We start from the raw sequence: 15233 nt of genomic DNA on the forward strand, positions 1-15233 counted from the left end.
CCTGAGGAGACAGAACACACTAACTAACTAACTCACCTGAGGAGACAGAACACACTAACTAACTAACTAACTCACCTGAGGAGACAGAACACACTAACTAACTAACTCACCTGAGGAGACAGAACACACTAACTAACTAACTCACCTGAGGAGACAGAACACACTAACTAACTAACTCACCTGAGGAGACAGAACACACTAACTAACTAACTAACCTGAGGAGACAGAACACACTAACTAACTAACTAACCTGAGGAGACAGAACACACTAACTAACTAACTAACCTGAGGAGACAGAACACACTAACTAACTAACCTGGGGAGACAGAACACACTAACTAACTAACTCACCTGAGGAGACAGAACACACTAACTAACTAACTAACCTGGGGAGACAGAACACACTAACTAACTAACTAACCTGGGGAGACAGAACACACTAACTAACTAACTAACCTGGGGAGACAGAACACACTAACTAACTAACTAACCTGGGGAGACAGAACACACTAACTAACTAACCTGGGGAGACAGAACACACTAACTAACTCACCTGAGGAGACAGAACACACTAACTAACTAACTCACCTGAGGAGACAGAACACACTAACTAACTAACTAACCTGGGGAGACAGAACACACTAACTAACTAACTAACCTGAGGAGACAGAACACACTAACTAACCAACTCACCTGGGGAGACAGAACACACTAACTAACTAACTAACTAACCTGGGAGAGACAGAACACTAACTAACTAACTAACCTGGGGAGACAGAACACACTAACTAACTAACTAACCTGGGGAGACAGAAACACACTAACTAACAACTAACCTGGGGAGACAGAACTAACTAACCTGAGGAGACAGAACACATAACTAACTAACACCTGGGGAGACAGACAGAACACAACTCCAACTAGTTTTCCTGGGAGACAGACAGAACACACTAACTAACTAACTAACCTGGGGAGACAGAAACACACTAACTAACTAACTAACCTGGGGAGACAGACACACACTAACTAACTAACCTGAGGACACAGACAGAACACACTAACTAACCAACTAACCTGGGGAGACAGAACACACTAACCAACTAACCCGGGGAGACAGAACACACTAACTAACCAACTAACCTGGGGAGAGAGAAACACTAACTAACTAACTAACTAACCTGGGGAGACAGAACACACTAACTAACTAACTAACCTGGGAGACAGAACACACTAACTAACCAACTAACCTGGGGAGACAGAACACACTAACTAACTAACTAACTCTAACCTGGGAGACAGAACACTAACTAACTAACTAACCTGGGAGACAGAAACACACTAACTAACTAACTAACCTGGGGAGACAGAACACACTAACTAACTAACTAACCTGGGGAGACAGAACACACTAACTAACTAACTAACCTGGGGAGACAGAACACACTAACTAACTAACTAACCTGGGGAGACAGAACACACTAACCAAACTAACCTGGGAGACAGAACACACTAACTAACTAACTAACCTGGGGAGACAGAACACACACTAACTAACTAACCTGGGGAGACAGAACACACTAACTAACTAACTAACCTGGGGAGACAGAACACACTAACTAACTAACTAACCTGGGAGACAGAACACACTAACTAACTAACTAGCCTGGGGAGACAGAACACACTAACTAACTAACTAACCTGGGGAGACAGAACACACTAACTAACTAACCTGCTAACCTGGGAGACAGAACACACACTAACTAACTAACCTGGGGGAGACAGAACACACTAACTAACTAACTAACCTGGGGAGACAGAACAACTAACTAACTAACCTGGGAGACAGAACACACTAACTAACTAACTAACCTGGGGAGACAGACACACTAACTAACTAACTAACCTGGGGAGAACACACTAACTAACTAACTAACCTGGGGACAGAACACACTAACTAACTAACTAACCTGGGGAGACAGAAACACTAACTAACTAACCTGGGGAGACAGAACACACTAACTAACTAACTGGGGAGACTCCAACTCCTTCTCCAGGCGTTTCCTGAGGAGACAGAACACACTAACTAACTAACCTGGGAGACAGAACACACTAACTAACTAACCTGGGGAGACAGAACACACTAACTAACTAACCTGAGGAGACAGAACACACTAACTAACTAACCTGGGGAGACAGAACACACTAACTAACTAACCTGAGGAGACAGAACACACTAACTAACTAACTAACCTGGGGAGACAGAACACACTAACTAACTAACCTGGGGAGACAGAACACACTAACTAACTAACTAACCTGAGGAGACAGAACACACTAACTAACTAACTAACCTGGGGAGACAGAACACACTAACTAACTAACCTGGGGAGACAGAACACACTAACTAACTAACCTGGGGAGACTCCAACTCCTTCTCCAGGAGTTTCCTGAGGAGACAGAACACACTAACTAACTAACCTGGGGAGACAGAACACACTAACTAACTAACTAACCTGGGGAGACAGAACACACTAACTAACTAACCTGGGGAGTCAGAACACACTAACTAACTAACCTGGGGAGACAGACAGAACACACTAACTAACTAACCTGGGGAGACAGACAGAACACACTAACTAACTAACCTGGGAGACAGAACACACTAACTAACTAACCTGGGGAGACAGAACACACTAACTAACTAACTAACCTGAGGAGACAGAAACACTAACTAACTAACTTGGGGAGTCAGAACACACTAACTAACTAACCTGGGGAGACAGACAGAACACACTAACTAACTAACCTGGGGAGACAGACAGAACACACTAACTAACTAACTAACCTGGGGAGACAGAACACACTAACTAACTAACCTGGGGAGACAGACAGAACACACTAACTAACTAACTAACCTGGGAGACAGACAGAACACACTAACTAACTAACCTGGGGAGACAGACAGAACACACTAACTAACTAACCTGGGGAGACAGACAGAACACACTAACTAACTAACCTGGGGAGACAGACAGAACACACTAACTAACTAACTGGGGAGACAGACAGAACACACTAACTAACTAACCTGGGGAGACAGACAGAACACACTAACTAACTAACCTGGGGAGACAGACAGAACACACTAACTAACTAACCTGGGGAGACAGACAGAACACACTAACTAACTAACCTGGGAGACAGACAGAACACACTAACTAACTAACCTGGGGAGACAGACAGAACACACTAACTAACTAACCTGGGAGACAGAACACACTAACTAACTAACCTGGGAGACAGAACACACTAACTAACTAACCTGGGGAGACAGAACACACTAACTAACTAACCTGGGGAGACAGAACACACTAACTAACTAACCTGGGGAGACTCCAACTCCTTCTCCAGGAGTTTCCTGAGGAGACAGAACACACTAACTAACTAACCTGGGGAGACAGAACACACTAACTAACTAACCTGGGGAGACAGAACACACTAACTAACTAACCTGGGGACACAGACAGAACACACTAACTAACTAACTAACCTGGGGAGACAGAACACACTAACTAACTAACCTGGGGAGACAGAACACACTAACTAACTAACCTGGGGAGACAGACAGAACACACTAACTAACTAACTTGGGGAGACAGAACACACTAACTAACTAACTTGGGGAGTCAGACAGAACACACTAACTAACTAACTTGGGGAGACAGACAGAACACACTAACTAACTAACCTGGGGAGACAGACAGAACACACTAACTAACTAACTTGGGGAGACAGACAGAACACACTAACTAACTAACTTGGGGAGACAGACAGAACACACTAACTAACTAACTTGGGGAGACAGACAGAACACACTAACTAACTAACCTGGGGAGACAGACAGAACACACTAACTAACTAACTTGGGGAGACAGACAGAACACACTAACTAACTAACCTGTAGAGACAGACAGAACACACTAACTAACTAACCAACCTGTAGAGACAGACAGAACACACTAACTAACTAACCAACCTGTAGAGACAGACAGAACACACTAACTAACTAACCAACCTGTAGAGACAGACAGAACACACTAACTAACCTGGGGAGACAGACAGAACACACTAACTAACCAACCTGTAGAGACAGACAGAACACACTAACTAACCTGGGGAGACAGACAAAACACAGTAACTGTCTCCCCAGGTTGGTTAGTTAGTTAGTTAGTGTGTTCTGTCTGTTTCCCCAGGTTAACTAACCAGCTGGGACAGACAGAACACACTAACAAACTAACCAGCTGGGACAGACGGAACACACTAACTAACTAACCAGCTGGGACAGACAGAACACACTAACTAACTAGCTGGGACAGAACAGAACACACTAACTAACTAGCTGCTAGTACTAAGAACAGACACCTCTGTACGTCTCCCTAGTACTAAGAACAGAACACACTAACTAGCTGCTAGTACTAAGAACAGAACACCTCTGTACGTCTCCCTAGTACTAAGAACAGAACACACTAACTAACTAGCTGCTAGTACTAAGAACAGAACCTCTGTACGTCTCCCTAGTACTAAGAACAGAACACACACCTCTGTACGTCTCCCTAGTACTAAGAACAGAACACACACCTCTGTACGTCTCCCTAGTACTAAGAACAGAACACACACCTCTGTACGTCTCCCTAGTACTAAGAACAGAACACACACCTCTGTACGTCTCCCTAGTACTAAGAACAGAACACACACCTCTGTACGTCTCCCTAGTACTAAGAACAGAACACACACCTCTGTACGTCTCCCTAGTACTAAGAACAGAACACACTAACTAGCTGCTAGTACTAAGAACAGAACACACTAACTAACTAGCTGCTAGTACTAAGAACAGAACACACTAACTAGCTGCTAGTACTAAGAACAGAACACACACCTCTGTACGTCTCCCTAGTACTAAGAACAGAACACACTAACTAGCTGCTAGTACTAAGAACAGAACACACTAACTAACTAGCTGCTAGTACTAAGAACAGAACACACTAACTAGCTGCTAGTACTAAGAACAGAACACACACCTCTGTACGTCTCCCTAGTACTAAGAACAGAACACAACCTCTGTACGTCTCCCTTGTACTAAGAACAGAACACACACCTCTGTACGTCTCCCTAGTACTAAGAACAGAACACACACCTCTGTACGTCTCCCTAGTACTAAGAACAGAACACACACCTCTGTACGTCTCCCTAGTACTAAGAACAGAACACACACCTCTGTACGTCTCCTAGTACTAAGAACAGAACACACTAACTAACTAGCTGCTAGTACTAAGAACAGAACACACTAACTAGCTGCTAGTACTAAGAACAGAACACACACCTCTGTACGTCTCCCTAGTACTAAGAACAGAACACACTAACTAGCTGCTAGTACTAAGAACAGAACACACTAACTAACTAGCTGCTAGTACTAAGAACAGACACCTCTGTACGTCTCCCTAGTACTAAGAACAGAACACACACCTCTGTACGTCTCCCTAGTACTAAGAACAGAACACACACCTCTGTACGTCTCCCTAGTACTAAGAACAGAACACACACCTCTGTACGTCTCCCTAGTACTAAGAACAGAACACACACCTCTGTACGTCTCCCTAGTACTAAGAACAGAACACACACCTCTGTACGTCTCCCTAGTACTAAGAACAGAACACACACCTCTGTACGTCTCCCTAGTACTAAGAACAGAACACACTAACTAACTAGCTGCTAGTACTAAGAACAGAACACACTGGTACTGTCCTAGTACTAACCCTAACCCACCTCTGTACGTCTCCCTAGTACTAACCCTAACCCACCTCTGTACGTCTCCCTAGTACTAACCCTAACCCACCTCTGTACGTCTCCCTAGTACTAACCCTAACCCACCTCTGTACGTCTCCCTAGTACTAACCCCTAACCCACCTCTGTACGTCTCCCTAGCCCTAACCCTAACCCACCTCTGTACGTCTCCCTAGCCCTAACCCTAACCCACCTCTGTACGTCTCCCTAGTACTAACCCTAACCCACCTCTGTACGTCTCCCTAGCCCTAACCCTAACCCACCTCTGTACGTCTCCTAGTACTAACCCTAACCCACCTCTGTACGTCTCCCTAGTACTAACCCTAACCCACCTCTGTACGTCTCCCCTAGCCCTAACCCTAACCCACCTCTGTACGTCTCCCTAGCCCTAACCCTAACCCACCTCTCTGTACGCCTCCCTAGTACTAACCCTAACCCACCTCTGTACGTCTCCCTAGTACTAACCCTAACCCACCTCTGTACGTCTCCCTAGCCCCCTAACCCTAACCCACCTCTGTACGTCTCCCTAGCCCTAACCCTAACCCACCTCTGTACGTCTCCCTAGTACTAACCCTAACCCACCTCTGTACGTCTCCCTAGTACCAACCCTAACCCACCTCTGTACGTCTCCCTAGCCCTAACCCTAACCCACCTCTGTACGTCTCCCTAGCCCTAACCCTAACCCACCTCTGTACGTCTCCCTAGTACTAACCCCTAACCCACCTCTGTACGTCTCCCTAGCCCTAACCCTAACCCACCTCTGTACGTCTCCCTAGTACTAACCCTAACCCACCTCTGTACGTCTCCCTAGCCCTAACCCTAACCCACCTCTGTACGTCTCCCTAGTACTAACCCTAACCCACCTCTGTACGTCTCCCTAGTACTAACCCTAACCCACAGACGTCTCCCTTGTACTAACCTCTGTACGTCTCCCTAGTACTAACCTCTGTACGTCTCCCTTGTACTAACCTCTGTACGTCTCCCTAGTACTAACCTCTGTACGTCTCCCTTGTACTAAGAACAGAACACACTAACTAACCAGCTGCTAGGGTTAACCCTAACCCACCTCTGTACGTCTCCCTAGTACTAACCCTAACCCACCTCTGTACGTCTCCCTAGTACTAAGAACACAACCTCTGTACGTCTCCCTAGTACTAAGAACAGAACACACTAACCAGCTGCTAGTACTAAGAACAGACACCTCTGTACGTCTCCCTAGTACTAACCCTAACCCACCTCTGTACGTCTCCCTTGGTGGCGTCCAGCATCATGATGACCACGTCTGCTGTCCTGGCAACAGCAATGACCTGCCGACCTCGACCCTTACCTACGAAACACACACACAGGTCAGAGGTCACCCAATCACAACAAAGAGTTCAAATCATCATCCAATCATAAAAGGCCTCTATATTAATAGCTCAGAGAGAACACAGTGCTCTATATTACTAGCTCAGAGATAACACAGTGCTCTACATTAATAGCTCAGAGATAACACAGTGCTCTATATTAATAGCTCAGAGATAACACAGTGCTCTATATTACTAGCTCAGAGATAACACAGTGCTCTACATTAATAGCTCAGAGATAACACAGTGCTCTATATTAATAGCTCAGAGATAACACAGTGCTCTACATTAATAGCTCAGAGATAACACAGTGCTCTATATTAATAGCTCAGAGATAACACAGTGCTCTATATTAATAGCTCAGAGATAACACAGTGCTCTATATTAATAGCTCAGAGATAACACAGTGCTCTATATTAATAGCTCAGAGATAACACAGTGCTCTATATTAATAGCTCAGAGATAACAGCGATCTATATTAATAGCTCAGAGATAACACAGCGCTCTATATTAATAGCTCAGAGATAACACAGCGCTCTACATTAATAGCTCAGAGATAACACAGTGCTCTACATGAATAGCACAGAGATAACACAGCGCTCTACATTAATAGCTCAGAGATAACACAGTGCTCTATATTAATAGCTCAGAGATAACACAGTGCTCTATATTAATAGCTCCGAGATAACACAGTGCTCTATATTAATAGCTCCGAGATAACACAGTGCTCTATATTAATAGCTCAGAGATAACACAGTGCTCTATATAAATAGCTCAGAGATAACACAGTGCTCTATAACACAGTGCTCTATATTAATAGCTCAGAGATAACACAGTGCTCTATATTAATAGCTCAGAGATAACAGTGCTCTATATTAATAGCTCAGAGATAACACAGTGCTCTATACTACGAGCCCAGAGAGAACACAGTGCTCTATATTAATCCCACCACATTATTGAGAGATAACACAGTGCTCTATATTAATAGCTCAGAGAGAACACAGTGCTCTACATTAATAGCTCAGAGATAATACAGTGCTCTATAACACAGTGCTCTATATTAATAGCCCAGAGATAACACAGTGCTCTACATTAATAGCTCAGAGATAACACAGTGCTCTATATTAATAGCTCAGAGATAATACAGTGCTCTATATTAATAGCCCAGAGATAAAACAGTGCTCTACATTAATAGCTCAGAGATAATACAGTGCTCTATAATACAGTGCTCTATATTAATAGCTCAGAGATAATACACTGCTCTATATTAATAGCCCAGAGATAACACAGCGCTCTATATTAATAGCTCAGAGATAACACAGTGCTCTATATTAATAGCCCAGAGATAACACAGCGCTCTATATTAATAGCTCAGAGATAACACAGTGCTCTATATTAATAGCTCAGAGATAACACAGTGCTCTACATTAATAGCTCAGAGATAACACAGCGCTCTATATTAATAGCTCAGAGATAACACAGTGCTCTATAACACAGCGCTCTATATTAATAGCCCAGAGATAACACAGTGCTCTATATTAATAGCTCAGAGATAACACAGTGCTCTATATTAATAGCTCAGAGATAACACAGCGCACTATATTAATAGCTCAGAGATAACACAGAGCTCTATATTAATAGCCCAGAGATAACACAGTGCTCTGTATGAATAGCCCAGAGATAACACAGTGCTCTACATTAATAGCCCAGAGATAACACAGCGCTCTATATTAATAGCCCAGAGATAACACAGTGCTCTACATTAATAGCCCAGAGATAACACAGTGCTCTACATTAATAGCCCAGAGATAACACAGTGCTCTATATTAATAGCCCAGAGATAACACAGTGCTCTATATTAATAGCTCAGAGATAACACAGTGCTCTATATTAATAGCCCAGAGATAACACAGCGCTCTATATTAATAGCTCAGAGATAACACAGTGCTCTATATTAATAGCTCAGAGATAACACAGCGCTCTATATTAATAGCTCAGAGATAACACAGTGCTCTATATTAATAGCCCAGAGATAACACAGCGCTCTATATTAATAGCTCAGAGATAACACAGCGCTCTATATTAATAGCCCAGAGATAACACAGCGCTCTATATTAATAGCTCAGAGATAACACAGCGCTCTATATTAATAGCTCAGAGATAACACAGTGCTCTACATTAATAGCTCAGAGATAACACAGCGCTCTATATTAATAGCTCAGAGATAACACAGTGCTCTATAACACAGCGCTCTATGTTAATAGCCCAGAGATAACACAGTGCTCTATATTAATAGCTCAGAGATAACACAGTGCTCTATATTAATAGCCCAGAGATAACACAGCGCTCTATATTAATAGCTCAGAGATAACACAGTGCTCTATATTAATAGCCCAGAGATAACACAGCGCTCTATATTAATAGCCCAGAGATAACACAGTGCTCTATATTAATAGCCCAGAGATAACACAGCGCTCTATATTAATAGCTCAGAGATAACACAGTGCTCTATATTAATAGCTCAGAGATAACACAGCGCTCTATATTAATAGCTCAGAGATAACACAGTGCTCTATAACACAGCGCTCTATATTAATAGCCCAGAGATAACACAGTGCTCTATATTAATAGCTCAGAGATAACACAGTGCTCTATATTAATAGCTCAGAGATAACACAGTGCTCTACATTAATAGCTCAGAGATAACACAGCGCTCTATATTAATAGCTCAGAGATAATACAGTGCTCTATATTAATAGCTCAGAGATAACACAGTGCTCTATATTAATAGCTCAGAGATAACACAGTGCTCTATATTAATAGCCCAGAGATAACACAGTGCTCTATATTAATAGCTCAGAGATAACAGTGTTCTATATTAATAGCTCAGAGATAACACAGTGCTCTATATTAACTTGTGTCATCTGTCTCTGCAACGTTCAACACCGTTTGGCTACTGAACGTGGCAGCAACCCCCTCTACAGTAGACAACCATCACGGTAACCAGTTACTGTACCTTGGGAAGCTCCTTCTATGATTCCTGGCAGATCCAGCAGCTGGATGTTGGCTCCATTATACTGCAGGACAACAGGATGGGTTATTATACACTACTGTCAGCTGGATGTTGGCTCCATTATACTGCAGGACAACAGGATGGGTTATTATACACTACTGTCAGCTGGATGTTGGCTCCATTATACTGCAGGATTGGTTATTATACACTACTGTCAGCTGGATGTTGGCTCCATTATACTGCAGGATGGGTTATTATACACTACTGTCAGCTGGATGTTGGCTCCATTATACTGCAGGACAACAGGATGGGTTATTATACACTACTGTCAGCTGGATGTTGGCTCCATTATACTGCAGGATTGGTTATTATACACTACTGTCAGCTGGATGTTGGCTCCATTATACTGCAGGACTACAGGATGGGTTATTATACACTACTGTCAGCTGGATGTTGGCTCCATTATACTGCAGTACTACAGGATGGGTTATTATACACTACTGTCAGCTGGATGTTGGCTCCATTATACTGCAGGATGGGTTATTATACACTACTGTCAGCTGGATGTTGGCTCCATTATACTGCAGGATGGGTTATTATACACTACTGTCAGCTGGATGTTGGCTCCATTATACTGCAGGATGGGTTATTATACACTACTGTCAGCTGGATGTTGGCTCCATTATACTGCAGGACAACAGGATGGGTTATTATACACTACTGTCAGCTGGATGTTGGCTCCATTATACTGCAGGATGGGTCATTATACACTACTGTCAGCTGGATGTTGGCTCCATTATACTGCAGGATGGGTCATTATACACTACTGTCAGCTGGATGTTGGCTCCATTATACTGCAGGATGGGTTATTATACACTACTGTCAGCTGGATGTTGGCTCCATTATACTGCAGGATGGGTTATTATACACTACTGTCAGCTGGATGTTGGCTCCATTATACTGCAGGATGGGTCATTATACACTACTGTCAGCTGGATGTTGGCTCCATTATACTGCAGGACAACAGGATGGGTTATTATATACTACTGTCAGCTGGATGTTGGCTCCATTATACTGCAGGACAACAGGATGGGTTAATATACACTACTGTCAGCTGGATGTTGGCTCCATTATACTGCAGGATGGGTTATTATACACTACTGTCAGCTGGATGTTGGCTCCATTATACTACAGGATGGGTTATTATACACTACTGTCAGCTGGATGTTGGCTCCATTATACTGCAGGACAACAGGATGGGTTATTATACACTACTGTCAGCTGGATGTTGGCTCCATTATACTGCAGGATGGGTTATTATACACTACTGTCAGCTGGATGTTGGCTCCATTATACTACAGGATGGGTCATTATACACTACTGTCAGCTGGATGTTGGCTCCATTATACTACAGGATGGGTCATTATACACTACTGTCAGCTGGATGTTGGCTCCATTATACTGCAGGATGGGTCATTATACACTACTGTCAGCTGGATGTTGGCTCCATTATACTACAGGATGGGTTATTATACACTACTGTCAGCTGGATGTTGGCTCCATTATACTGCAGGACAACAGGATGGGTTATTATACACTACTGTCAGCTGGATGTTGGCTCCATTATACTGCAGGATGGGTTATTATACACTACTGTCAGCTGGATGGTGGCTCCATTATACTGCAGGACAACAGGATGGGTTATTATACACTACTGTCAGCTGGATGTTGGCTCCCAGGATGGGTTATATACTACTGTCAGCTGGATGTTGGCTCCATTATACTGCAGGACTACAGGGGTTATTATACACTACTGTCAGCTGGATGTTGGCTCCATTATACTGCAGGACAACAGGATGGGTTATTATACACTACTGTCAGCTGGATGTTGGCTCCATTATACTGCAGGATGGGTTATTATACACTACTGTCAGCTGGATGGGTTATTATACACTACTGTCAGCTGGATGTTGGCTCCATTATACTGCAGGACAACATATACACTACTGTCAGCTGGCAGGATGGGGAGCTGGATGTTGCTCCATTATATACACTACTGTCAGCTGGATGTTGGCTCCATTATACTGCAGGATGGGTTATTATACACTACTGTCAGCTGGATGTTGGCTCCATTATACTGCAGGACTACAGGATGGGTTATTATACACTACTGTCAGCTGGATGTTGGCTCCATTATACTGCAGTACTACAGGATGGGTTATTATACACTACTGTCAGCTGGATGTTGGCTCCATTATACTGCAGGATGGGTTATTATACACTACTGTCAGCTGGATGTTGGCTCCATTATACTGCAGGACAACAGGATGGGTTATTATAGACTACTGTCAGCTGGATGTTGGATGTTCCATTATACTGCAGGACAACAGGATGGGTTATTATACACTACTGTCAGCTGGATGTTGGCTCCATTATACTGCAGGACAACAGGATGGGTTATTATACACTACTGTCAGCTGGATGTTGGCTCCATTATACTGCAGGACAACAGGATGGGTTATTATACACTACTGTCAGCTGGATGTTGGCTCCATTATACTGCAGGATGGGTTATTATACACTACTGTCAGCTGGATGTTGGCTCCATTATACTGCAGGATGGGTTATTATACACTACTGTCAGCTGGATGTTGGCTCCATTATACTGCAGGACTACAGGATGGGTTATTATACACTACTGTCAGCTGGATGTTGGCTCCATTATACCAGGATGGGTTATTATACACTACTGTCAGCTGGATGTTGGACAACAGGATGGGTTATTATACACTACTGTCAGCTGGATGTTGGCTCCATTATACTGCAGGACAACAGGATATACACTACTGTCAGCTGGATGTTGGCTCCATTATACTGCAGGACAACAGGATGGGTTATTATACACTACTGTCAGCTGGATGTTGGCTCCATTATACTGCAGGACAACAGGATGGGTTATTATATACTACTGTCAGCTGGATGTTGGCTCCATTATACTGCAGGACAACAGGATGGGTTAATATACACTACTGTCAGCTGGATGTTGGCTCCATTATACTGCAGGATGGGTCATTATACACTACTGTCAGCTGGATGTTGGCTCCATTATACTGCAGGACAACAGGATGGGTTATTATACACTACTGTCAGCTGGATGTTGGCTCCATTATACTGCAGGATGGGTTATTATACACTACTGTCAGCTGGATGTTGGCTCCATTATACTGCTGGATGGGTCATTATACACTACTGTCAGCTGGACCCCACAACCCATGGTGTGTGGTATATGGGGTGTGTGGTATGGTATGGGGTGTGGTATGGGGTATGGTATGGTATGTGGGGTTGTGTATGTTATGTGGTATGGTATGTGGTATATGGGGTGTGGTATATGGGGTGTATGGTATGGTGTGGGGTATATGGGGTGTGTGGTATGTTGTGGTGTGGGGCATATGGGGTGTGTGGTATGGTGTGCGGTATATGGGGTGTGGTATGGTGTGTGGTATGGTGTGGGGCATATGGGGTGTGGTATGGTGTGTGGTGTGTGGTATGGTGTGTGGTATGGTGTGTGTGTGGTATGGTGTGTGGTATGGTGTGTGTGGTATGGTGTGTGGGGTGTGTGGTATGGTGTGTGGTATGGTGTGTATGGTGTGTGGGGTGTGGTGTGTGTGGTATGGTGTGTGGTATGGTATGTGTGGTATGGTGTGTGGGGTGTGTGGTATGGTGTGTGAGGTGTGGTATATGAGGTGTGGTATATGAGGTGTGGTATGGTGTGTGTGGTGTGGTATGGTGTGTGAGGTATGGTGTGTGGTATGGTATGTGTGGTATATGAGGTGTGGTATATGAGGTGTGGATGTACCTCTATAACTCCAGGGATACAGGTCAGGGTGGTGAACTCATAGGAAGTATGGTGTGGTGTGGTATGGTGTGGGTGGTATATGAGGTGTGGTATATGAGGTGTGGTATGGTGTGTGGGGTGTGTGGTATGGTGTGTGAGGTGTGGTATGAGGTGTGGTATGGTGTGGATGGAGGTGTGGTATGGTGTGGTGGTATGTGTGGTGAGGTGTGGTATATGAGGTGTGGGTATATGAGGTGTGTATATGAGGTGTGGTATGGTATGGTGTGTGGTATATGAGGTGTGGTGAGGTGTGGTATATGAGGTGTGGTATATATGTGTGGTATATGAGGTGTGGTATATGAGGTGTGGTATATGAGGTGTGGTATATGAGGTGTGGTATGGTGTGGTATACGAGGTGTGGTATATGAGGTGTGGTATATGAGGTGTGGTATATGAGGTGTGGTATATGAGGTGTGGATGTACCTCTATAACTCCAGGGATACAGGTGTGGTGAACTCATAGGGTATGGTGTGGTGTGGTATGGTGTGTGTGGTATATGAGGTGTGGTATATGAGGTGTGGTATATGAGGTGTGGTATGGTGTGGATGGTATGGTGTGTGTGGTATATGAGGTGTGGTATGGTGTGGATGGTAGTGTGTGGTATATGAGGTGTGGTATATGGTGTGGTATATGAGGTGTGGTATATGTGTGGTATATGAGGTGTGGTATATGAGGTGTGGTATATGAGGTGTGGTATGGTATGGTATATGAGGTGTGGTATATGAGGTGTGGTATATGAGGTGTGGTATGTGTGGTATACGAGGTGGTATGGTATGTGGTATATGAGGTGTGGTATGGTATGTGTGGTATATGAGGTGTGGTATGGTATGTGTGGTATACGGTGTGTGGTATGGTGTGTGTGGTATATGAGGTGTGGTATGGTATGTGTGGTATATGAGGTGTGGTATATGAGGTGTGGTATATGAGGTGTGGTATACGAGGGTGTGGTATACGGGGTGTGGTATACGAGGTGTGGTATACGAGGTGTGGTATACGAGGTGTGGTATATGAGGTGTGGATGTACCTCTATAACTCCAGGGATACAGGTCAGGGTGGTGAACTCATAGGAAGTATGGTGTGGTGTGGTATGGTGTGTGAGGTATGGTGTGTGGTATGGTATGTGTGGTATACGAGGTGT

General features: G+C 43.9%; 3 long non-coding RNA genes across 50 annotated transcripts; all 3 read right to left on the bottom strand.

Annotated features, from left to right (window-relative positions):
* Positions 1-150: 150 nt before the first annotated feature.
* LOC127919293 (uncharacterized) lies at positions 151-4357 on the bottom strand. Of its 41 annotated transcripts, XR_008102465.1 has the most exons (7): positions 3784-4357; positions 3679-3748; positions 3089-3193; positions 2772-2845; positions 2154-2575; positions 1352-1460; positions 362-522 (listed from the first exon to the last, which is right to left on the bottom strand). It is a non-coding gene; the product is annotated as an uncharacterized LOC127919293 (long non-coding RNA). The 41 variants fall into 41 exon arrangements; XR_008102482.1 differs by lacking the exons at positions 1352-1460; positions 2772-2845; positions 3089-3193; positions 3679-3748 and adding exons at positions 151-285; positions 3350-3480 and having other exon boundaries at positions 492-522; positions 2150-2544; positions 3749-4357; XR_008102483.1 differs by lacking the exons at positions 1352-1460; positions 2772-2845; positions 3089-3193; positions 3679-3748 and adding exons at positions 302-316; positions 3350-3480 and having other exon boundaries at positions 488-522; positions 2150-2544; positions 3749-4357.
* A 68-nt stretch (positions 4358-4425) lies between these two features.
* LOC127919294 (uncharacterized) lies at positions 4426-5779 on the bottom strand. 7 transcript variants are annotated; one of them, XR_008102510.1, is made up of 4 exons: positions 5381-5779; positions 5156-5272; positions 4674-5078; positions 4426-4490 (listed from the first exon to the last, which is right to left on the bottom strand). It is a non-coding gene; the product is annotated as an uncharacterized LOC127919294 (long non-coding RNA). The 7 variants fall into 7 exon arrangements; XR_008102508.1 differs by having other exon boundaries at positions 4635-5078; XR_008102505.1 differs by having other exon boundaries at positions 4596-5078.
* A 1293-nt stretch (positions 5780-7072) lies between these two features.
* LOC127919295 (uncharacterized) lies at positions 7073-15166 on the bottom strand. 2 transcript variants are annotated; one of them, XR_008102512.1, is made up of 3 exons: positions 15120-15166; positions 10204-10264; positions 7073-7168 (listed from the first exon to the last, which is right to left on the bottom strand). It is a non-coding gene; the product is annotated as an uncharacterized LOC127919295 (long non-coding RNA). The 2 variants fall into 2 exon arrangements; XR_008102511.1 differs by lacking the exon at positions 15120-15166 and adding an exon at positions 14057-14103.
* Between the last annotated feature and the right edge of the window lie 67 nt (positions 15167-15233).

This window comes from Oncorhynchus keta, unplaced genomic scaffold (assembly GCF_023373465.1).
Source record: "Oncorhynchus keta strain PuntledgeMale-10-30-2019 unplaced genomic scaffold, Oket_V2 Un_contig_16249_pilon_pilon, whole genome shotgun sequence".
NCBI lineage: Eukaryota > Metazoa > Chordata > Actinopteri > Salmoniformes > Salmonidae > Oncorhynchus > Oncorhynchus keta.